A 24781-nucleotide genomic window follows, 5' to 3' on the forward strand; every position below is an offset into this window, starting at 1 on the left:
CGGTGTCTAATTTTGAGAACCTCGGACACTTAATGTTAAACAGGGGTGAAGTGCCTTGCCATTGTTTTTTTGTGCGATTTGAAAACCTCATAATTGAATAGTTTGTGGATCAATTCCTGCGTTCTGCCTCCAGCTGCTTGTCTCATTCCCGATCTCACACAACAGAGTGTGGGACGCAGCAATCACAGAGTGTTTGGATTTGGGGTTCCTGTCTTCGGGCTGGAGGGGATGATTCCCATTGTGGCACATCTGCTTTGCTAACTGGCCCAGGTCATTAAGGGCTTACCCACAGGTCTTTCCAACAGAGCGTGGGATACTTGTTTGCCACTGAGGAAGACAGTGAGACAGGATGTATCTGCCATCCTAAAAGCAGCTCCTAGGGCGGGGAGGAGACAGGCCGGCACACATTTATTGAGCATCTACCAATACACTCCTGCTCTGTGGATTAGGCATTTCTGTCTTCTTTTTACAGATGAGTATTAGGTGGCCACTTATCAAATACTTTTAGCAGGTAAATGACACAAGCAGAATTTGGACTTAAGTCAGCTTCTAAAGGTGCTTCCAACAGAAAGTGCCTCCCGGGATCTTCTGGTTAGTAATCCAGAGGTCACACAGGGTCGTGGAGGGATTTATATAGACAGGCAGACCTGGTTTCCGATCCCATCTCTACCCACAAACTGGCTCCTAGCCTTGGGAAAGTTGTTTCTCTCCTGAGATCTTGAATTCTTCAATCAAACAGGTCTGATAAAAACTTCCCAAGATGTTGTTCAGAGTATAAAGAGTATGAGTGTCCTATATGGTCTCTAGCCCTGGACACTGCATATTAGCTTCCTTTCAGGAATATCCTTCTCTCTCTCTCCAGTTTCCATGTTTCCATGTGGAGCCCAAACTCTTTTGCTTTTGTGGGTGTGAATCCCAGCTATGAACTGGGACTGTAGGAGAGCAGGCTGGATCACCCAGAGAGAGGGGGCAGCCACTGTTTACCATGATAGCCTAGTACTATCAGTTAAGATTCTGGCTATTGTTGCCCTGTGAAAATCCAGCCCTACCTCAATGCGGTACCAGACTCCTTCTGTTTCAAGTTCCCATTCTACACAGCTTTCTCAGAGAGTCTGTTTCTATGGATATATACCCAAAAAGTGAGGCCTCATTCATTCTTTTATTAGACAACCACTAGTCCCTGCCTTGTCCCAGGCTTGGAGTTCTAGGTAGAAGGTGACCAAGCTCCCTGTCCAATAGGGAGGCATAGAAACCCACATTTGTATTACAAGGTAGAAATGGAAGATGAACGAGCTCACAGCCCCGCTAGGAGACTGACATAGGAACCTGCATTTCTATTCGGGGTAACGAGAAGGGAGCCTGTGGCACCCTGTGAGGTGTGACACCAGAACAGCTCCTCATCTAATCTGGTAACTATTGGAAACAGCCCCACCCGGGAAATGTGGTGTCCTGGGCCAGACCTGTGGCAGAAGGTAGCCAGGTGAAGGAGTGCCAAGTGCAACAAGCAACACCTATAAAAGTTGGAGGGGCGGGCTCCAGTGAGCCTTAGCCCCGGCTGCCCATCAGCGTCATGTGGAATCTCGTGGGCAGCGCAGTCTTTGGGACCTGTGCTCAGAGGGCCTGACCCCACCAGTCTGTGTAAAGCCAGTGGGTCCGTATTTTCCCTCAGCTCCCCAGGAGTTACCCTCTGAGACCAGCCTGGCACCAGGCCTTGGTGACTAGATCATGGAGTGACTAGGTGATTAAGCAGAAGAACCCTGCAGGGCTGAGGACTGACCGAGTTAATCTGCAGGGGACTCGAGACAGTACTGGCAGCTGGAAGCACCCAAGGGGTCAGTAGTCATTGGTGTGCGGGTACTTATTTGTTTACTTTATACTAAAAAAGGACTATCACATTTTTACAGGTCATAGGTATGACACTAATTTCAGATATTCCGACTGTTTCCGCTAATTTAGCAAAAATTCAATTTTGATATTGAGGACCTGGGTGGGAAGGGTGAAGGAGAAGCATTTATTACTCTTGTTTTTCTTTCACATTTTTCATTTTGCCAGGTAGAAGTGTAGTTCTATAGCGCAGCATTAGCAGAATTCTTACTCTGGAAGTAGAAATTTCTACTGATGTGTTTGTTATTTTTTCAATAAGACTCTTGTTGATTTTCATTTATAGTCTTAATAAAGTTTTATAGAAGTGGCTTAGTTTGTAATTATCTTCTTTATGCAAGTAAAACAAGTACTAGCAGAAGAGAAGCAACAGTAGAGAACTAGCCAGGACATTTTAGGTTATTTCTCTAGCCTTTTTAGGTGGTGCCAAAGTAGAGAAATAATGTAGGAAATAGGCAGTGATTAACTGTGGGCCATGTTTTTTTAAAATTCAACTCATAATCTCAACTAGGATGTGCTTCCCCATGTTACCATTTGGGGGCCGTTTTTGTTCTTAGTGCTCTAATAGGCATTAACAGACATTATCTTATTTCACCTAATTCTCACAGTGACTCTGAGCTGTCTATTATTACCCACACTCCGCAGGTAAAAACCCTGAGGCACAGAGAACTTGTCATTTTTCTGAAGGCCGCAGATATACATGGACCTGCTAGGTATTTTCCTATGGTTTCCAAAAACTGAATCACAGACAAAAGTCTTTTTTTTTTTTTTTTTAAATTACAAATGAAGGTTGCTCACTTGTAGTGAGCCCAATTTAAACTGCTTAGTGTCTTTTCCTATATAATTAGTCAGTAGTCCTGCCTCTAGTACTGCATATAAATAACCTCCAGGTGGACGTGAGGCTAAGGCAGGAAGATCTCAAGTTCAAAGCCAACCTTAGCAACTTAGCGAGGCCCTATCTCAAAAAAATGGCTGGAGACGTGGCTCAGTAGTTAGCGCCCCAGGTTCAGTTCTTCATACAGAATAAGAATAAGAATAATAACCTCCATGTCTCAGTCCCAAACACTTGCCATGATGTAGTTCAGGTCTTCAAGATGTGTGACGGCTGCCCACTGTATCCTCTCTGCTCGTGGCCATGGCCTTCCATGCCCAGGCTCAGTTTCTGCTCCTAACACGCCTTGTCTGGTTACCTGTTACGTGCCCTTCAGAAAACATGTTCCTGACACTGGCTTCTGCCCTCTCTCTGTTGGCACCTCTTTCATTTTCAAATGAGACATCCGTCTGTGGCTCTGCCACCTGCCTGGCCACTAATCTCCTAAGGAGCTTTGACAAACTGCACAGGCCTGAGCCCATCTCCAGAAATTCCAAGCACTGGGCATCATTTTTTTTAAAGTCTCCAAGTCTTGTTGTTCAGCTGATATTGAGGACACTGGCCAGAATACCCAGAGCACAAGCCTTAGTCAGCCTCCCTTTTTACTTTGTCTCTCTGCCGAGAGATGCACCGCGTGTGGGTCCTTTGGGGAGGCTTACTAAGAACAGCTTTATTGCTTTTGCTGAATATGAATAAAATTTTATAAAAAATTCAAATACTGTGGAAAAAGGATGGAGGAAAAGTAAAAATCACCCCCATGCCCCCCATCCAGAGTTAATTACTGAAAACATCACGGATGCCATCCATCCAGATATGCGCTGAGGGTGGGAGTTGTGTCTGGGCAATTTTGTATAAAGGGAATCATGACGTGTATGCTCTTTTGTGACTCCTGTTTTTACTCACTCTTTGGGGACATTAGGCAGGAGGGAGCCTTTTAATACAATTAGCAAGCTAGACCAGATTTTTAGAAGGCAAGATAACTTTCAGGTTAAAGGATTAGGTTGTGGAGGTGACGGCAGTTGAGAGAGGTGATCTCTGCTTGGCTGGTAATTGTGGCTCTTGTGAGTATTGAGAACGCGCAGGGACTTCAGAGTGGTAAGGAAATGAGTTGAGGACTGAAGGCTAATGTGTCCAGGTTCATTTGGTTGTAGCACAAGAAGAGGAAGTGAAGATGCCTCTCAAAGGGGATTTTTTTTAACGTGTGAATATTCGAATGTGTTAGACATGTTGGTGTCTAACAGAAGATGTAATGTGGAAGAGAGAAAACAAAATAAACTTGTATGCATTTCACTGCTCATAAAGAACACAATTACATGTGTGAGACGTTTGTTAGTGTCCTTCTTCCTGGGCTCCTGTAATATTGGATGTGATTTTTATATGCAGCAACCTGCAGGTTGCTGGGGAAATGCTCTGTGTATTTAATCATGTTGCAGTCTTCCTTGTTTGTTTTTTTTTTTTTATAGTAGGAAAATGTCTTTGGCTTGCTTCTGTAGCCAGATTGATTTTGCTTGTGGGTGTCCAGATGCTGATGAGCTGTAATTAGCATAAGAAGGAGGCTGGAAAGATGTTGAACATTCTTTCCAGGTAGCCAAACAAAGGATCCCCAAATGGAGATTATTCTGGAGATTATTCTTTGGTATCAGATTGGAGAGAAGCAGCCCTTTGCTCTTCTAGATGAGCCTACTGAAGGATGTGCGGGTGGGGCTGACAGGTCCCCCCTGAGGCTGGGGTTGGAGAGCCCTGCTGTGAACTGGGGTGATTCTCCACAGCTGAACTCCCCTTGGTGAGCAGTAACTCTGAATCCCCTGAGGAGTGCAGGAAAGAGGAGCCTGGGCTAGCTTCAGAAGACTGGGCTTGTGTTTGTGCTTAGACTCTGTTACTTGGAAAGTCATTTATTCTCTCTGAACCCCAGTTTCCTCACCTTTAAAATGGAGACAGTGGTGTTTCACAGCGTGTGAAATTTGAGTAAGATAAGTCTGGGGAAAGGGCTCTGTGTCCTGTAAAATGATGTGGAGGTGCGGCGTGGCTGTCCACGGTTTCCCCATTTCTTCTATATCCCTTACACTTTTCCTTATAACACTTTTTCCCCCTCATCCCTGACTCCCAAGTAGAAAGAAAATGATTGTTAATTTGTTCCCTGTTTGCTTCAGGGTTACCATGAAATAAATAAAGCATATCATTTTGATAATCACTAAAAAAAATATGCCTACAACTTTCTTAAATGTATTGATTACTAATAAATCATGTCTATGTTAAGTATGCCTGCTGGCTGGCAAACTCCAGGAACAACCACGTTTGTTCGCCTGGTTAACAGGGTGATTTTCCTACTAATGACACGTCTGCTGGTCCAAGGCTGCTATTGATGGTAGCGGTGGTGACTCACAGTTATTGACCATTGCTTTGTTCCAGGACGGTGACACAGATGTCATTATTCCTTACACCAGCTCCTTGCGAGATGTCTTTCTCTTGTATTATCACTGAGGAAGCAACCCCAAAGTAATAAGTGCTGTCTCAAACTCTACACACAGTTTAAATTAACATCTATGAGAATGTAAAGGCTTAAATTCTTATACTGTACTTTGTCTCTTAAGGAGACATTGAGAACCAGACGGTTAAATGACTTTTAATCACCAAGGCAACAATCCAGTAACTAGCTATTTCTAGAAATAGCAGAGGAAAATTTATGATCCTGGCATGGCAGGGCAGGAAAGCTCTGTTGCCAAGTTTTTGGTATTGGATAATGTGGGATGTGAAGGTTTTTTTTTTTTTTTTAATGACTTTATTCTTAATTTTTGGAATAATGAACCATGTTCTGATCCTTTTTTCTATATACATTAGATGTCATATTACACTAGATGTGTTTTTCTAGGCATTAGCTTGCAGGAGTCTTGGTAGCTGGGGTGGGAAAAGCCCAGCCTTATAGAGCGCGCAGACCTGAGTTCAGATCTCAGCCCCCGCCAGCTGTGTAGCACTGGGCATGTTAGCACTGGCTTCTCGGAGCCCAGCTTCCTTATCCATAGCATTGCTTCTCAAAACTTATTTGCAGATGAGTTACCTGGGATCTCGCTGAAATGCAGGTTCTGCTTCAGTAAGTCTGGAGTGAGCCCAAAATTGTATTTTTTTTTTTCCTTTTTCCTTTTCTTTTTCTTTTTCCCAGATAGGGGCTTGCTAAGTTGCCCAAGCTGGCCTTGAACTTGGGATTCTTCAGCCTCAATCTCCCAGGTAGCTGGGATTACAGGCGTGCACACTGTGCCCAGGAAAATTCTGTTTCTAACCAGCCCCCAGGGGGTGCCAATGCTGCTGGTCCTGTGTCAGGGAGTGTGAGATGGAATTCTGGTATCCAAGTCTCAGATTTATTGTAGCTTAAGGTAGATGTTTAACAAACGTTAGCTCTCTCCTTCCAACATAGCTGAGAGTCTCTTAGGGTTGGCCTTGCTTTAAGAGGTGAATATCTGTTCCCAGCATGTCTTTTCTCTGTCAAAATTCCCAGACAACTGAGGGCAAGCGAAGAGCTGAGGATTAAGCTTTGGAGCGAGAGAGGCTCACACCTGAGTGCCCCTCCTAGGTTAGGAGGCTCATCTTAGGGCAGTAAGCCAGACGAGGAGGCACGGAGGAGGTCTCTGTGAAGACCTCTGTAAGGGGGCTCCGCTGACCTCTCCCATGAGTCCGCGCACAGTCTGGTTCCCCTGCAGTATTTGTTGAGCACTCAGTGGGGCTGGGCAAGGTGTTAGACCCCAGAAGCCGGATGAACCCCTTCAGGCCTGCCCTGGAGGCACTCTCTTCTGTGGGGAGACCAGGTAAATCATGCTCATCACACAGTACCCTAGAGGTCCTGGAGGAGGCAGGTGCAGGTCACAGTTGAAAACACTGAGGGAAACAGTCCGCATCTCATCTTCTCGGGGAGAGCCCTGGAAACCTTTGCTGAGGAGACTCAAAAGATTGAAAGTGAGTAGGGATTTCCCAAGTGGACATGAAATGGAAGAGCTTACAGGCAGTGGAAACAGCATGGACAAAAGGCACAGCGAATGCAGTGGGACTCTGAGGTGGCAGTATTCCGGGGTTCGAGCGCAAGGCAGTCAGCCACACTGCACAAGATACTGGGCCGAGCCTGGGAGGCATGACACGGGAGGAGAGGACCTGGAGCAGGCCGGCCTGAGCAGGCTCTCGGAGCCACAGTGCCACAGCTCCTGCATGTACCCCAAACCTTTACAATGCAGAGTCGGGAGGGGGCTACAGCCACAGACTGTTGACCTGCTTGACTGTCATCTGTAGTGCCACCAAATTCATTTTATCTTTTAACATCTAGTGTGGATTGTGCTGTACTAATCCCAGTTTGGGTCTCTTTAAGGCAGATCTCTCATTTTCTTTCCACTTAGAAGTTCATTTGATGGTGTCAGTTATGACGGACACTATAGCATGGATGTCCCTTGAACCTGATCTCCTTGTGGCTCCTGTTTCACCCCCAAGGGCCCCTGTGGCCCTCAGTTCCTTTCTTAGTTCCTCTCATTGGCATTCTTGCCTCTCTCCAGGACATACTTGGCTCCTTCCAGAATCACAGGAGCCGCAAATGAATTGCCTCTGCAGGTGTCAGAAGTGGGGATCCAGATGCACTTCAGCTGTAATCCTCTGGTGCTTTCTTATTGCAGATCTAGAATAAAACCTAGCCTGGAAAACCCGCCCACTTGGCCTTCTGTCTTCCTTGTGCCTCTGCTGCCCTTTCCAGCCTGCCTGAGCTGTCCCTGTTCCTCCTAGTGCTCCTCTTTCCCACCTCCACACCTCCACATTCGGTGCTTTCCTTGTCTGATCTACTTTCTTACCTGTTTCTCTGTAGGACCCGCTACTTACTTTTTTGAGATTTTCCCCACTCCTGACCTCCTTGAAAACCGTGCTGACTCTCCACCTCCCTCCTGGACTGGCCCCTTTCTTGCACTCCCAGCAGCACCCTAGGGTGCAGTGGTTGTTGGTTTGCTGTTTCTACTTGGCTGTGTGTCCTGCCAAGAAAGGACGAGCCTTATGCTTGGGGGGTGAGCGGTGGGGGTAGGAGTCCTTTTTATCTTTTATATCCCTTCAAGTAGCTTCAGAAGGAAAAAATATACTTTATTATGGAAATTGTCAAAAATATACAGAGGCAGAAAAAATTACATAGTGAACCTTTCAGTGTACTCATTACTTGGCTTGAGGATTAACATTTTGTTAATCCCCTTCCCTTCCTTTTTTCCTAGAATATTTAAGGCATCCCTAGACATGTAATTTTCCCCCATATAGATTTGTTAATTTACAAAACGAGTAATTGATATGAACGAGAGCCTGGAATTTAGGCATTTTTCTATATTAACATTGAGACCTTTTGGCAGTTCAGCCTCATGCAGTTAGATGCCAGAAACAGCTCAGGTCAGGGTTTCCCAGCCTTGGCACTATTGACACCCTGTACTGGATAGTTCTTTGTGGAGAGGGGCTGTCCTGTGCACTTTCCTCCCCGGAAGCCAGTTGTAAGCCCGCATCTCCACACACACACAGGTCCCAGGTGGAGGCACGCCTTCTGGTTATGGCTGTGCTTATTAGTGTCATTAAAGTTTGTTTCTGCTCCCTGTGACAACACATGTCCTGTCTACCAGACAGAGTTTCTGGGAGCTACCAGGGTGAAGTCAGAGGCTTCCTAGGAGCAGAAAGAAGTCCCCCGGTCCCTTGGGGAGAGGGGGTGTCCCCTAACAGGGAAGGCAACATGGCTAGGCCAAGGAGAATTCTAGAATAGTGCCACCAGCAAGGATGCATGCTTCCGGTTTGTAGCCGTGCCCAGCATCTGCCAAAGCTTTCATCACTCCCCATTTTCCAAATATTATGATGAAACTAGCTAGGGAATTCTTCTTGGGAATGCATCTTGGATTCTGCAGTGGTAAACAAGGAGGATTTGTGTCACAGAAATTACTTTGAAGTCAGTTTTCACCAGAAAACACCTGTTTTGTATAAAGCAAAGGGACATTGGAGTTTCGTTTTATAGCTTTGTTCAAAATGGGCTCTCCACATATTTCACAGCTCAGCTGGTCAAGCAGCGCCCTGGAAAGGTGGGTGTTAAGGAGCAGTTCACCTCGAGAAAAGCAGCTGAGGGCTGTCCTGTGGAGTCAGGTCCGTCACTTCGTGGCTCTTACCAGCTCTGCACACACGGGCAAGGCACATCACCTCTCTGGCCTTATTTTTCCTCATCTGTAAAGTGGAGAGAGCAGTTCCCTGCAAGGGTTGTCACGATCATGAAGAGAGAAAGCGGGGCAGGGATGTAGCTCAGTGGTAGAGCACTTCCCTAGCATGTGCAAGGTCTTAGGTTTGATGCCCAGCTCAGCAAAGGAAATTTTTAAAAAGTGAGAAAGGGTGGGCGAAGCATCTAGCGTGGTAATTCGGCACACATCTCCAGGAAATGTTTTTTCCCCTCTTAAGAAAGACCCATTGGGAAAGACATGTGGGTCTCACAGGCTCTTAATGCTAGTTCTTCACTTGTGTCCCTGTGAGATGTTCTGGGCGGATGGAAGACTGGCCTGTAAGAGAACAATGATGGCAAAGCCCTCCGTATATTTGCCAATACATATTGTGGGTTTCATCCTGTTAGTAAAGCGAAGCGTGGCATCGTCTCTCTCAAATGCAGGATGTTTTTAGGACTAATAGGTTCTTTCATCTCCTCCCACGAGAGTTCTCCTCCCTGTTAGAATGGAATCCCAAGGCATTTTTACAACCAAAATGACTCCCTGTTTCCCAGTAGTTTCTGCATGTGAGGATTTCAGAGTGGGGTAGTTCCATTTGTCTCAGACCCAAGCTCTGCTGGTGCAGCTCTGGAGTCCCTTCCGTCCTTTCATCCCGCCACATGCCTTGCAAAAGGAAGAAGGGTTAAGAAGTCAGACTTCAAGAAATGGAACAGAAGGCCACCTTGGGTCTGTGCGCAGGTTTTCCTCATTTCTGAGGCAATCAGCTGAAGCCCTGGAGCCTGGAGGAAGTGTGTGTGGAACTCAGTGGTTGGTGTGGCCGCGGCAGCTTGAAGAGGACTTTGCTGCTAATGCAGGAAGAAAAGGAGGAGGGGACTGGCCATGTGGAGAGCGCCAGGGCAGGTGCTGGATGAGATGAAGTGGGGCGGAGGTGCTCATGTCATTCTCAGAAGGCCTCTCCCTCCCCAGCTGCGCTCTGTCCAAACAGGCTTCCAGGGAGGGTCACACGACTCCCCTGCTTTGGGGCTGATGATCAGCTCTCCTTTACAGAGGCGAGGCAGGCTGATGCTGGGAAAGTGGGTGGTTGGGAGGGTGGAGAGATGCTGGTGAAGGAGAAGATGGGGTCACCCTGCCACCCATGCCTCGCCTCGGGAGGGAGGCGGATCCAGCCTGAGTGTGTCACGCCCTGACGGCATTCTGGGCTGCTTTCCCACCATCTAGGGCTGTTTGAGAACACACTGAGCTGACCATTGAAACCAACTCCACAGAAGAGGAGTCATAGTACAAATATCCAGGCTGCCTCCTTTTAGGATCTAAGGGTTTTTATTTATTTATATATAAAGAGAGAAGATTGGTAACCATATAATGTACTTTTCAAATCCCGAAAGAGCTTCTAGGCCCCAGAGTCAGTTTAATTTAGATGAAATACCCCTAAAAGCGATGGGCTGAAGGGAACCAGCCTGACAAACAGCTGTCTTCATCAGAGGACACCACAGGCCTCAGCCAGGGGAGCGGGAAGCTGCCACTGCCCCGTGTAGTTGCTCTGGGGAGTGTTGGTGGGGTACAGAGAACACAAAGGTGCAAAACACTAACAGGAATTTCTGCCATTACAAATTTGAGGGTTAATTTTAAGAAGCTGCGTGTATCCTTCCAGTCTCCGCATGTAATAATGGAAATGTGCTAAGGAGACCCTTGGAGACAATGCCGGGAAGGAAGAGAATGTGCCTTTGTGCCAACAGTTGCTTCTTGTCCTCAGACTTTCCCCGCTGAGATGTGTTGCTGCTTGCAGAAAGGAGTGAGTCAGTACCCTCCCCTGTGCCTGGGGGCAACACCTGGACTCTGAGGACTCCCAGTCTCTCCTGTGGCCCCCCTGAAACTTGTTGGAAAGGGCCTTAGCAATTTGCTTGTCGGCTAGGAATTGTGGGTGATGGCAAATAAGACGCTAGAATAACAATGGGTTAAGCAAAACAAAACACAGGGGTTTATTTCCCTCTCAGGTAAGACAAGTGCAGGGGTCATCGGGGCTGGAGTGGCAGCTTCACAGTGTCTTCAGGCACCCAGCTTCCTTTTGGCTTTCTATTTCCATCCTCACCACAGGGCCAGGGATGCTTCTGAGCTTTTAATGTGCCCCAAGCACCAATAAATGCGCCTGGCTTCTATTTTCGAGATTGCCTTATGGTCCCAGATGACTACTAGAGCTCCGGTTATTGCATCTCTATTCCAAACAGCAGGAATGCAGAAAGGGCAGAGGGAAGGGCAGAAGGGGCCGTGTCCCCTCCTGGAAGACCCAAATATCAGTTCCTTCTAGATCTCTGAAGTCACGTGGTACTACCTAGCAACAAGGGAAGCTGGAGGTTTTTCTGTTTGGTTTTTAAGCTGGTCAGATAATATTAAAATGTGTTCTAGTACCAAGAAGTCAGAGGAGAGCCAGTCTGGTCACTGGCCCTTGCCATGTACAGTGTCTCTCGTGCAGAGTTTGGCCAGGCCTCCATGAGGTCCTGAAGTCACGGGTGCCCCAGTTGTTCTTGGTGGTCCCAAGAACCAGCCCCATCCCCCGTGTCCCCCTGCTGCTGCTGGAGTGGTAGGGTTGGTGTCACTGACAGCACGTATTTTAGGTGCTATGGAAAACAAGGTAGAGAAGTAGGTCGGAATCATTTTCCAAGGAGGTTGCTCTGTGCGCATGTGGCAGGCGGCTGAAGCCACGCGGACTTCTTCAGCCCATCCGAGATGTGGGCCTTCCTGCCATCTGAGCACTCGACCTGCATGGTCCATACCCTTCCCGTTCCCTTCCCACGAGGGCGTGTTGGATGCCATGCCATCTGGCCTTTTCCCTCGGGCTCTCAGAGGAAAGCGGTCCAGCACGCAGAGGCCTTGCCTGCGCATCGCATCCACTTCTTGCTGCAACACACGTTTCCCACAGTTACAAGGCTGTAAATTTGTTAAGATAGCACTTAAATGCTTTTTAAATCCATAGTGCTGCTGGAACATTCTGAAACAAGAAAAAGGAATCCCACGAGAGTGGCGCACAGGGTGAGTCATCACCGCCTGGCACCCAGTGGGTGCTCTGTCAGCGTCGGAGCCTCGGCACAGCTGAGCAGCAAGACTACTAAGTTAATTTTGGCTATATTTCAGGCAAAACAGGTTTCAGTGGGCCTATTTCAATGGAAAAGACATTCAACACTTCAAACAACAGACATATAAAAACTGCTTTTTGGAAAAAATCACCTTCGGGAATCTCATCATTTATATTCCAAGTTCACATCTCTCTTACTTCTTTCTTGCCTTCTCAACATTTTCTTAAGAAAAATCTCAAGCATACAGAAAAGTTGAAGGAACTGGAAAGCAGATACTCATGTGCCCACCACCTAGATCATAACACCAATGTTATGGTTTAGATACAATTGCAGAGTGAAAACACACAGCTCTCACGGGTGTCATTTAATGGCTTTTGACAAACACGTAGGCTGGCAAGATGTAGAACTTTATACTCCCAGTTCCCTGGTCCCCACCCTAGTCAGATCCCTCCCCCTACCTCTCAGAGGTGACCACCATAACCAGGTTGCCTTACCCAGAACCCAGCTGGACAGGCTTATACATACAGTACAGACTTTTAAAATATATATGTTTATTTATGTATATTTAGTTTTTTAGGCGGACACATTATTTTGTTTTTATGTGGTGCTGAGGATTGAACCCAGTGCCTCATACATGCTAGGCGAGCGCGCTACCACTGAGCCACAACTCCAGACCCATGGTGCATAGTCTTTGGGGGAGGTTTTCACTGGGCATTCTGTTTTTGAGACTCAGCTGCGGAGTATGTAGGTAGTCTGTTCTTTTTATTGCTAAATACATAGAGTAGTTTTCCATTGTTTGAATGTATTTTTCCATTCTTCCTCTTAGTCTGTTTGAGGGTTTGGACCATCAGGAATGTGAAAATTCTTGTACAAGTCTTTTTATGATCATGCTTTCTTGACATCTTGGGGGCCAAGAAAAACACCTAGGAGTGGCATCGCTAGGTCACTTGATAGTTGTTCACAGCTTTTGATGACTAGCATCTTGGGGGTGGGGATTACTTGGGATTAAACCCAGGTTCTCTGGCATGTGAGGTGAGTGCTGTACCGCTGAGCTACGTCTCCAGCCCGTTAACTAACTCTTACTGAGTTTAAGGAGGACCTTATACGTTGTCTAGTCCTCATCATCCTACAGACAAGGATGTCGAGACCCAGAGAATAGGTGTGAAAGAGACCTCTTCAATCCCATAGAAGGTTTTTCTTAAAGTACAGACTAGAATCCATTCCACGAACTCCTTGTAGTCTTCTTTATATCATGCCTTCCTTCTTCCCTTGAGAAAGGGGGAAAGGAACTGGTACTCTTTCTGAACGGTTGTTAACTGTTTCAGTTTTGCTGAGGGTCATGTAACTATTAGATACAAGCAAATGCAATTTGCTGTGTGTTTTGCCGTGTTTCTGTGAGATCTGGGTCTGGTCCTGCTCCTCCTCCAGTGTAGATCCCTGTCCCTTTTCTAGAATGATCTTTCTGGAACACAGGTCCAATCACAGTGCTGCTTCTCCACCATCTGTCCTGTAGGCCCTTTGGTATGAAGTCCAGATTCCATTCAAGTGGGCAGGGGTCTTGTGTGCTTCTCCTGCCTCACCTCCCATCCCGTCACCCCGTCTGCAGCCCACCCTGCAGATTGTCTGCATGGCGCTAAAGCACTCGGGCTTCCTCTGGGGCGCCTTCCTCCTTGGTGTCTCTTATGAACTCCAACTTCTGCAGAATTTGGCTCCTCACGACACTCTCAAGAGTCAATCTTCCTCCTGTCCTTTTTTATCAGGTAATCAGTTATTCCCTTTTTATATGCATGAGCCTCTAAAAGCTAACTTTCACCATGTGTTATGACGTCAGCATTAGTGGAACTCCTGGCACAGGACCAGGAACAGAGATGACCAAGACACTGGCCTGGTCTCCTGAGGGGCGTGGTGGCAGCAGTTTGGGTACAGCACAGCAGGCACACAGACAGGGAGCCTGCATGAGAGTCCACCTCCCGTGTCCTTCCAGGCAGGAAGTAATTTGAAAGATTCATCACATTCACTGTGTCATGATTTTGTTTGCATTACTAGTGAGGTTGAATGCCGCCCCCGACACACACACTGCTGTCCCATACTCCTGTTGGAAATTCTTTTAATTCTTGAGGAAAATGATCAAGATTTATTATTTACTGAGAGGGGATTTCCTTTCTCTGACCCAGTCTCTTGTTTCTTGTCTGTAAAATGGGGAGGCTGATCAAATGTGATCCACAGGATTGTTGTGAGAATTCAGCACATGCAGGCACACGGAGGGTCTGCAGTAAGTGTTGTCTCTGCAAGTCCCGGTCCCTCGCCCACTGCTTGCCACATAGTGGATGTTCAGGAAGTGTTTGTGAAGAACAGGAACCCGTGTATTTTGTGTATGTGTTAAAGGGGGCTATATATAGGTACTCACACAGTCCCATCTGTCTTGAGAAGAACGTTGGATCTGACTTGCATCAATATTCAACCAGAGTGGCTGAGCACACACGCATGACTCTTCTTGGGTTGCCACATCCCCTGCTAGGCAGATGTCCATTATCATGAAATATAAAAAGAGAAAAAATAATAATAAAGGCAGAGGAGTGTAATGTTATGGCTTGATTTGACAGGGCCTCCTGCTTCGTCAGCTGCCAGGGCTGGGCATGGAACAGATTAATCTGTATTCCAGCCGCCGCCGCTGAAGTCAAGATCGATCTAATTAGGGTATTTTAAACATCCTGTTTGCATCTCTAGTCTTACAGAAACCAGGATGTCTGTCCATCTGGGGAGTTGGAGGGAGCTGGGCAGTGAGGTTCTGCAGTAAAGAGAGACTGTTGGAATCTTAGAAGTGCGAACACTGCTGTATGATTTCCTTAAAACAAAAGAGCTAATAGCCTTGGATGTTGCACGGAAACAAAGGTAGCTCTGCGGTATGGCCTTGAATTTTAAATGGCCCTGCAAGATCCTGCCGAGATATGGGTCTGATGAGTGAAGTACAAGGACCATTTCCATCCTAAGAATAGAAATCTGGCTGACCCATGCATGTCTCTCTTTAACCATTTGGGCTACTGGAACCAGGTACGGGCTCTGAGGCTGGCTGAGCAGAACAAGAAGCCAGGCTAGGCCGTAGTCAGATGCCAGGCGGTCAGGATGGTGTTGGTCTGCCTTCATAGCCCAGCATTCAGAGTATCCAGTCTGCCCCCGCCTCGTGACCTCTCGTCCTTCCCTTTCCTGCCATGCGATCTCTGCCCAGCTCTTTGTCCAGATCTGTGCTCTCTGTTTGGTAGCTTTGCCTCGTGTTTACTTTTTATTTTTTAACAACTTTGAGATGTCAGTGTTTAAGAATGTTATATATTGGGGTTGGGTATACAGATCAGTTGGTAGAGTGCTTGCCTAGCATGCACAAGGCCCTGGGTTCAATCCCCGGCACCACACACGGAAAAGGAGTGTTACATATTTAAAGTATATGGTTTGATATTTTAATATAGGTAAACATTATAAAGTGGTCACTGTGTCAGACTATTTAACATGTCAATCACCACTCGGGTACCATTTTCTGCCATGTAATTTATGTGTAATAGACCATACAAGAGCCTCAAGGGCAGAATCCATGTCTGGTGACCTCTGCTCCCAGACACAGTGCCTTGCAGTGCCTGTATTATGAACAAACGAGCGACTCCGGTGCCCGTGGTGCCAGGCCTCTCCTGCGGCCCAGCTCTACTGTAGCACCTCGTCTTCCTCCTGGTGACCTCAGGCTCCCTACCCACCAGACTGAAATGTCAAGACACTGGCCTGGTCTCCTGAGGGGCGTGGTGGCAGCAGTTTGGGTACAGCACAGCAGGCACACAGACAGGGAGCCTGCGTGAGAGTCCACCTCCCGTGTCCTTCCAGGTTCTGAAGCTAGAGTCGCTCTGTTGGTGCAGAAGGATGAGGAAGTCAGGTTTAGGAACTATCACTGTGCAGTTGTCCCCTTCTTCTCTGTCCCCACCCCACCCCACCCCACCCCCATCTTCTTGATATAAACAGCACTCCATTCATCCCGACTTTGGAAACATGATCCAGGGTTGTGGTAAGAGAAGTAAATGTGTCTACAGGATCCAAACTCCTGGCCTCTGTCTCCCAGCTGCACCTCTGAGCAGGTGAAGCTGCACACTCATGGCCACTCGATTGCCAGAGGACACACCAGCTCTGCCTCTTCCCAGAAGTCTGGAAAATGTCTCAATTCTGACCCCTTTCCTCGGGTCTGTCGAGTCACTCCTCCCTGTCCTTCTTTTCTACACAGTTGAATGCTGTGCATATGTGCCATGTCCCCTTCCTGTCAGTTAGTTATGTGCTCTGCTGAGGTGGCTATTTCTCAGCCCTTCCTAAGTGGACCGTCTCGCCTCTCCAGTCCCAGTTCTCGCCTGGCGTAGAGCGGGAGCTGAGAATTTTGTGTCGGGAATTACTGGTAAACGTACCACTCCATGCCCTGTGATTGTCCTGAGGTTACACAGCTCAAAAAGCAGCAGCTATTTTTCATTTCCTCTATAGATCACGTGCTGCATTTTCAGCTCTTGCAGCAAGACCAAAAGGTAAATGATCATCGTGGCCAAGTACATTTATTTTTATTAAAAGGTAGGACCATCACTGCGTAGATGTGCTGTGTCCTTCAGCCCAGTAGTAAATAGCCCCTAACCACCTCGGGCTGTCTGCCGGTCTCCCACAATCTTGTATTATTTGGCTTTATAGGCAGCCACGCGCCAGCACTTTATTTTAATTTACTGTCGGATTAAAGAGTCTGAGTGAAGTTGGCCTTCCTCCATTTTAGGGTTAGAACAAATCTTGAGTTATAGAAAATAGCCATACCAGCCGAGAAAGTCAAGCCATGTGCTACCTGCTTTTCTTAGCAGGGCGAGTGGTTGACCCTGGCCCACTGAAACATGCCTTTGGTCAGGACGCCATATGGAAGGAGGTGGCTGGTTTCTGGAAGGTGTGGAGGTGAGAGACTCTCTCATGCTGCCCTTGGTGGCTGCAACAGATCTCAGACTACCGTCTGCTGAACGCTGTGGGTGCACATATCTCACTCGAAACCCTGGGTTCCGTCGAGGGGCAGGATGGTCCCATTTTACAAATAAGGAGGTGGACTCGGCACCACCCCAAGGTCCGCCAGCCAGTGCGCTCCAGAGACAAGACTTGAATTCACGCCTGGCTGGGCCTAAAGCTCACGGAAGGTTGAATCTTCCCTGTTGTCACATCTGGACCTGAGAGGCCCACTTGTGAGCAGTCCCGTCTTAGGAACGGAGCTCTCCTCACCGGGGGAGGTGCTGCTAACCCAGCGCCCGCTGGGATTTGGACCATGCTCATTTTTAAGAGTAAGAGGGCGAGACGCTAATCCTTGGCACACACTGTGCATCTGGTTGAGTCACTGCCACCGTCTGGCTATGCCGTTCTGGAGAGACCTGGTCTGGGTGTAATAGATCAAGGGGTCGCTGCTGGGGAGGCATCCCTGAGACGCGAGAGCCCTGGGAAGGCGTGTTTGTTACATGTGTTTTTAGAGGCATAGCTCACAGCAGCGCTCATCAGATCCTCAACATTGTCTGTCACGACTTGAGGGAAAAAAATGAAGATTTTGGATTCGCAGCCCCACAGAGGTGCTTTTAACCCGAGGCAGATCGCATGCCTGCCCAAGGCCCTTGTTGCCATATTCAGAACCCCAGAGGAGGTGGCCAAGGAGCCTGACTCCCTTCTGGCTCTGAAAATTGGGAGACTCTCAACTGCCCCAGTCCCCTTGCTCTACACAGGCTAACCTGTCACAGGTCACCCTCGAGGCACCCAGGAGACTGGAGCCAGTTGACAGGTAGGCCAAGCCACCCTCAGGTAGGGTCAGTAACTGGCGTCTGAGGCAGGCAGGGACAGTTCCGGCTTTCTAACGCCGCCCCGCCCGGCGGCCCACCGCCCTGACTGGCGGGTTGGAAGTAGACTTGCCTTTCCCCCTGTGGAGCTGCGGGTTCAGGGGTGTGTTTTCTCCTCCAATGGGCCCTGCCTGGAGCTCCTTCTCTGCTGTGGCGCTCCCCCTCTGCATTGACAGCTCCATGGCCATCCTTCACCTCCATTTTATCCTGTCGAGATGACAGAGCAGCTGAGCAGAGCTGGCCGGCAGATAAACCTGTTATCTCCTCTGCTCCCTGGGCCAGCAGCTCTCCCCATCTCCTTGGTGCATGAAAAATTGACACCACCTTGGGCTGAAATCTGTTCTTAGGGAAGCTACATTTATTAGTAGCTAATGAAACTCTGTATGTGCGTATATGTGTAAAACTTGGGGTGGCTGGAGTGCTTCCCTATCTGGCGTCCAGTCGGAGAGGTAGAAGGAACAGAGGTAGCTGAGGTCTCCCGAAACCGACAACCAGTCCTTCACTTAAAATCCCCGACAAGTAAATGTCATTTGTTCTTAGTACACCACCACCGTCCATCAGCAGATCTCCTGCCCTAGGCGGGGATGAGCTGTGGAAATGCACATTGAAAGGATCTGGGTGTCAGAAACAGCAATTCTTTATATATTTGCCTCTTTGAAAAGTACAGCTCCTGATACCCCCCCTCTGCGCCATCAGCACCACCCCCTTTTTGAGGTATATAAAGAACGTTCTTGGAACTTTCTCATCCATCTTAATCAGCAAGATTAAAAGGGAAAATTATTGCAAAGTTCTGGTTCAGTATTTGTGGAACTGCCTGAAATCCAAAGTCTCTTCTTTATTTAGACTCTGGAAGAAATCGCTTCTGGAAAGACTAATTTAGTAAAATAGAGGAGTTGTTATTCATGTCTTACTCCATATGGCCTTTTGCTTCGTTTTATTCTCATTAAAACTGTTGATTTTTTTTTTTAATCCACATTCACTTCGTGCCTGTCTTTTGGGCACACTGAGCCCCACATGAGACATGTTTTCAGGCTTTGCTGGTTTAATTTCTGATCTCTTTTATCTTGCTTCTTTAACAGTGTTGATTATTGCCTTTTATAAGTGGGAAACATTTAACATGGTAGGAAAAGCTAACAGTTTGGAGACAGACAACTTGGATTCAAATCTAAGTTCCCACCACTTACTCAAGCGTGTGAGGAAGTCAGTCAGCCTCTCTGAGGCTCACATTCCACATTCATAAAATGAAGCTGAGAATGGCATCTTTCTTGAAGCTTAATTGTCAGGATTCAATGAAAAATGTACATACAGATTCAAATAGGCCTACTCTGAGAGATAAATGATAAATGTGTTGACACCTATTATCATACACTACCTACTTTAAACAGAATGTTTTCACCCCTTTTTTGTCTGGGCTGAGGCTCAAACCCAGGGCCCCAAACTTGCTAGGCAAGTGCTCTAGCACTAAGCTGTACTCCCAACCCCTCTATCAGCAATTCGAAGCACTTATAGAAAAACAATATGGTGGTACTGCATCTTAGCTTTGATTAAGAATTTGCCAAAAAAAAAAAAAAGGAAAATTAGGGAGAACATTTGCAACATATGTGGAAAAAAATACATTCTTCATTTACAACGAGCTCATAGTGTTGTGGGGCAGGTCGCTCAGAAAACACGCCAAGTCCCAGTTTTGTCCAAGTGGAAGAGTCTTCATTTAGCCAGCTAGAGACTGCTCCCCGCAGGACCCATAACTGTCTCTGCAAGGAACAGCCCTGAGCATTTAGGATATTTATACAAAAACCACATCCAGATTGACGCAGCTGCAAGCAAGCAGGCACAGAAGCTGGACTGGGCAGTTAGCGAGACAATGCAATGGGTACGTTGGTATTTCCCACGGGACTCTCCAGGTTGGCAGAGCAGCGAGCAAGCAGAAGGGAGGGGGTCAAAATGACCCTAGTTCAGTACAAGTTAGAGAATGGTCACTAACGTCTAGACAGCCAATCTCTGACAAAGTAGATTGCCCAAGAAAAATGGAAACCAAAGAGAACAATTTTGTACTGTATCAGAATTGCTGTTTTGCGTTGTCAAGTATGTTATGCGAGGTAACTATTAATGGGTACAGAGGCGGGGCTTTCCCACCGGAGAAACATTTCTTACATGATATGGAATCTTAGGGTAAAATGGCGTCTGTTTGGTAATTGCCTGTATAGCCTGGCCCATAATAATAGAAATCAAAATTAGACAAAGGATAAGTTCATGGGGAAAAGCAACACAGATGGAACATAGTGTAACCCAGTGTGATGGTACTTACCTGTAATCTCAGAGACTCAGGAGGCTGAGGCAGGAGGATCTCAGGTTTGAGGTCAGCAAGTTTGAGGTCAGCCTCAGCAACTTAGTGAGGACCCATAACTGTCTCTGAAGGAAGAGAGACCTCATTTTAAGTGAGGTCTCAAAATTTCAAAGGGACTGGGATGTGGCTCAGTGGTTAAGCCTGGGTTGAGCCCTGGGTTCAATCCCCCATACCTCCCACCCCCAACAAAGAAACAAAAAATAGCATAATGGTTAATTTTATGGGTTAACTGGGCAAAGGGATGCCCAAATGGCTGATAAACGATTATTTCTGGTGTGTCTGTGAAGGTGTTTCTGGAAGAGACTGGCATTTTAATCAGTTGGCTGAGTAAAGAAGATTGCCCTCACCCAGTCTCTTGAGGGGCCCAAATAGGACCATGGAGAAAGCAGGGCAAATTTGTTTTCTTATCTGGGACAGCATCTTTCCCTGCACTCAGACAGACACCAGTGCTGTACTCAGACCTTCATATCAGACAGGCACTCACACCCCTGGCCTTGGATCCTGGACGGGACCTGGTTCCCTGGCTTTCCTGGGCCTTCAACTGCAGACAGCAGACTGTAGGACTCGCCAGGCTCCACAGTCTCACAGTCCCTCATAACAGATCTCTGTCTGTCTACACATCATACTTGCTCTCTGTGTCCAGAGAACCTACTGCTGTGCGTAGCAGAAAGAGTGCTGAGTTTTTTCATGACAAGAAGAAAACTTGCTAATCATAAGTATCTCATTTCCACCCACCTCGTCCTCACAGTTCCTCCTCCTGGGTAATATGCAGTTTGATTGGGGACGTGGGTAAACAGATATTCATGTATACTGAGAGCAAAAGTGTAATTGATACAGTCTTTTTGGAAGACAATTTATCAGTGAGTTTTGTTGTTTTGTTTTGTTTGTTTTTATACTGGGGATTGAACCCAGGGGCGCTTTCACCCCCAAGCAACTTCCCCAGCCCTTTTTATATTTTAGTTTGAGACAGGGTCTCGCTGAGTTGCTTAGAGCCTCACTAAGTTGCTGAGGCTGGTTTTGAACTCATGCTCCTCCTGCCCCAGCCTCCCAGCCTCTGGGATTACAGGAATTGTCAGTGAGTTTTAACAATCTAAATGCAAATTTCTTTTCATCGCTAATTCTACTAGTAGGAATATGCTCTAAGAACAAGCATGCAAAAGTATACCAAAACTTGTAAACAGTAGTGTTTCTAGTAGGAAGACAGACAGCCCCAGAATGGAAATGAAGTACATTTTGTGTGTTTGGTTTGCTTTTGTTTGGGGGGTTTAGTTTGTTTGTTTGTTTGTTTGTATAGTTTAATTTTTACCCTGTACACCCATTGCTTTTATTGTAAATCTCAGTGGTAGAGGATGAGGGAATCAGTAATAAAGCAATGAAAGGAACCCTGTTTGTGGTTGAGTGTAAATTCATCTTTGAGCTTCCCCATAGCCCAGGCAAAGAGGGAACCTTGATAATCAGATACAAAAAAAAAAAAGAAAATCATCAGAAGAGAGAAACATTTTCCTGATGTTGATCTCAAAAAGGACTGTAGCTGCTAAGGAGATTGGTCTAAAGGCCATCTGATCTTGTCCCTCCCGGGCCAGCAGAAAATGCACTGAGGGGTCCTTACCACCTTCCCCGTGATCCAGATTGTGCCCACCTCCTGTCCTCCCGTGTCTCCCGTGTGTGTGTGTGTGTGTGTGTGTGTGTGTGACACTCAGGCCAGTGATGGCCTTTGTGGGGATCACTCCTTCTGCTCCACCTGGTTCTTGGCTGCGGCTTCTTTTGTTTCCCCCAGTGGGGGTCCTCCTAGGGCCTGTGGCCCTCCTCTGTGCTCCCACAAGCCCCCGGGGCCTACTTCAATGATGGAACTTGTCCCCCGGGGCCTACTTCAATGATGGAACTTGTCACACAGCACTAAATTGTTTTGTTCTCTCCACTACACAAGGTTAGGGGTACCTGTTGTTTGGGCCCTAGCACCCATCTCCTAGGCACAGAAGCAACTGTCAGTGAGCGCGTCTGTGGAATCGAGCCCATCTCTTCCACCAGTTGGCCGAGTGGACAAGCCACCTCACTCTGGGCCTCCGTTTCTCCATCCATACAATGAAAACAATGGCTCAGATAAATCTCCGAGAACTCTGGCTCTTTCTTTTCCCCTCTGTGGTTGACAGGTTGTTTCCCTCTCTGTCTCTCTCTCTGTCACACACACACACACACTCACACACACACACACGCACACACACTCACACACACTCTCGCACGGAGGTTGTTACCAGCTGTCATGCTAAGTAATTCCAAAGTTTCAGAACTGAGCTTGTTAGAATCCCTGCTTCATTATGGCCTGCCTCACACCTGTTCACAGCCCCAGGGTGCGGAGCCCGCCCAGCTGCCTTGGACCAGGACTGCAGAACTGGTGACCCGTCTTCTGGGGGTGCCTAGAGGTCAGAGGGCTTTCTGACGGCCTCCAGCGACCTCCCCTCTTACCCTCCTTCTCAGGCTGATCTGGAACTCCCTGGCCTGCTGTCCTCCCCCGTGTTCCTGGTGCTCCTTGCCTTCCTGTTGGGGTGGGTCCTGTCCCCTCCACTTCCCATCTTACCCCTGCTCCCCTGAGGTCAGTTTCAGCAGCTGAGGTCACACCCCGAAGTCCCAGCTTTTCAGAGAGTTGAAAGAAAGATGCTAGAGGTGAATCTGGGATCTTTTTTTAAATATATACTTTCATTTTATTTATTTATTTATTTTTATGCGGTGCTAAGGATCAGACCCAGTGCCTTGCCCGTGCTAGACAAGTGCTCTACCTCTGAGCCACCACCCCAGCCCCGAACCAGGGGTTTTGAGAAGGTATATAATACCTCTGTGCAAAGTATATTTTAAGAAAAACATTGTATTTTTAATACTTAAAAAATTGAATCTATCAATTAAAAATTGAAACTGACAGCTCCTCAGGAAAAAGCCACCCCGTTACTCTCAAATGCAAATACCCTTGAAGGATCATTTTTTACTGAAGGTTCTGAGAACATACTAGTAAAACAATCCTGAATTTAGGATAGATACTGTATGCAGAAGCGGGGAAGCCATTTGGAAGATATCCAGAAGTCAAGAGTAGTCAGTCTGGCCCTGCTACCGAAAATTTACATTGAGAGCCTGCTTTCCTACCATTCATTCAGCGGGTTTTTTCTCAGCTCCTGCGAGGTGCCAGACATTGTTTTAGAACTGTGGATGTAGCAGTAAACAAAGCAGGCTGAGACCCCTCCTGTGTGGAACTTGCCTTCTAATTGAAGGGAGGTGGTGAGCAGGGTGAGGCAGTAAGTACACACCTTGAGAAGGTGAGGCAGGCTGGAAAGTAAAGCAGGTGAGGCTGAAGGGCAGCCAGTGCTGGGCAGAGCCTCGTGAGACAGGTGGGCCTAAGACAGGTGGTCGAGGAGTGGGCCCAGAGGGTGGGGGGCCTTCCAGGCAGAGAAGACAGCAGCCTGCTGGGGTTCACCCAGATTTGACTGGGTTTTAACTGAAGACTCACTCCGGCTGCTCTGGCGATGGGGCCAAAGGGGGCAAGGGCGGAAGGCGAGAGACTCTCTAGGAGGCTCCTGACCATCCCGAGAGCAAGAGATGAGGGGCTGGGGGTCAGAGTAGCAGCGGCAGCGATGGCGAACGAGCTGGAATTCTGGGTATAATCTGCCAAGGTTTCTCCCTCAAGGACATGACCGTGTGGGGCTTGGGCAGTGGGAGAGCCTGGTTGCCACTAACTGGAGGGAGAAGACAGGGGAGCAGGTTCGTGGGGAACTAGCTTTGGGACCGTAAGTGGAAGGACCTGCTCGATGGCCAGGGGGAGCGAGTGAGGGGTCAGAGGCCAGCCTGACCCCCAGGGCCCCGCCTGACCTCCAGGCTCCCTGTGGGACCAGATGAGATCACCAGGAGGCGAAGAGAGACACTGAGGCCCAGGGAACTCCAGTGCTCAGAGGCTGGGGAACCAGGAGGCAGGGAGGCTTATGGTGCAAGTGTGGAAAAGCCACAGGAGTGCAGAGTGACACCCCCGCAGCTGGGGAGGTGGGAGCGTTCCTCGGGCCTCCCTTGATGGTCGAGAGGCTCTCGGGGAGCGCAGGGAGCTTGGGCACATGAGGATGCTCTTCAGTCTTCAGTAGAATCTGTTGTTGCACTCTGAGTGTTTATTTCAAAACAAACTGCACCATTTCTCCTTGAGTAGACTCCTTTTCAAGGTCACTATTGAAGGATTTTTTAAAATTCTTTTTAAAGAAGGGGTCTCTGCGTGACTGAAGCCTACACTATCCCCTTCAATGGCCCCTTTTCTCTGGGTAGAAAAGCGTTTCATGAGGGAGCCACCGGGCTGCGTGGACTCGCTGGGTACTGGGGTGGGGGGCACTGGCTCAAGGCCCTCACAGCCCAGCCACCTCACGCGGGAAGTGGGGGTTTTAGCTGCGTCAGAATGCAGGTGGTCATATGGGGACCCTGTCGTATTTCTTATTTAATTGGGGGGGCATTTACTCGGGAAAGGGATAAGGAAATTTGAGAATTCTGTGGAACATTTCTTATTCGTGATTTGCTCGTGTCATGGCTGGTATTCATAT

General features: G+C 47.7%; 1 protein-coding gene across 1 annotated transcript in view; it reads left to right on the plus strand.

The window, feature by feature from the left end:
• The window catches only part of Ctnnbl1 (catenin beta like 1), a 155013-nt gene that overhangs the window by 102900 nt on the left and 27332 nt on the right, over positions 1-24781 (plus strand). The window lies entirely within an intron of this gene.

Source organism: Urocitellus parryii, chromosome 6 (assembly GCF_045843805.1).
Source record: "Urocitellus parryii isolate mUroPar1 chromosome 6, mUroPar1.hap1, whole genome shotgun sequence".
NCBI lineage: Eukaryota > Metazoa > Chordata > Mammalia > Rodentia > Sciuridae > Urocitellus > Urocitellus parryii.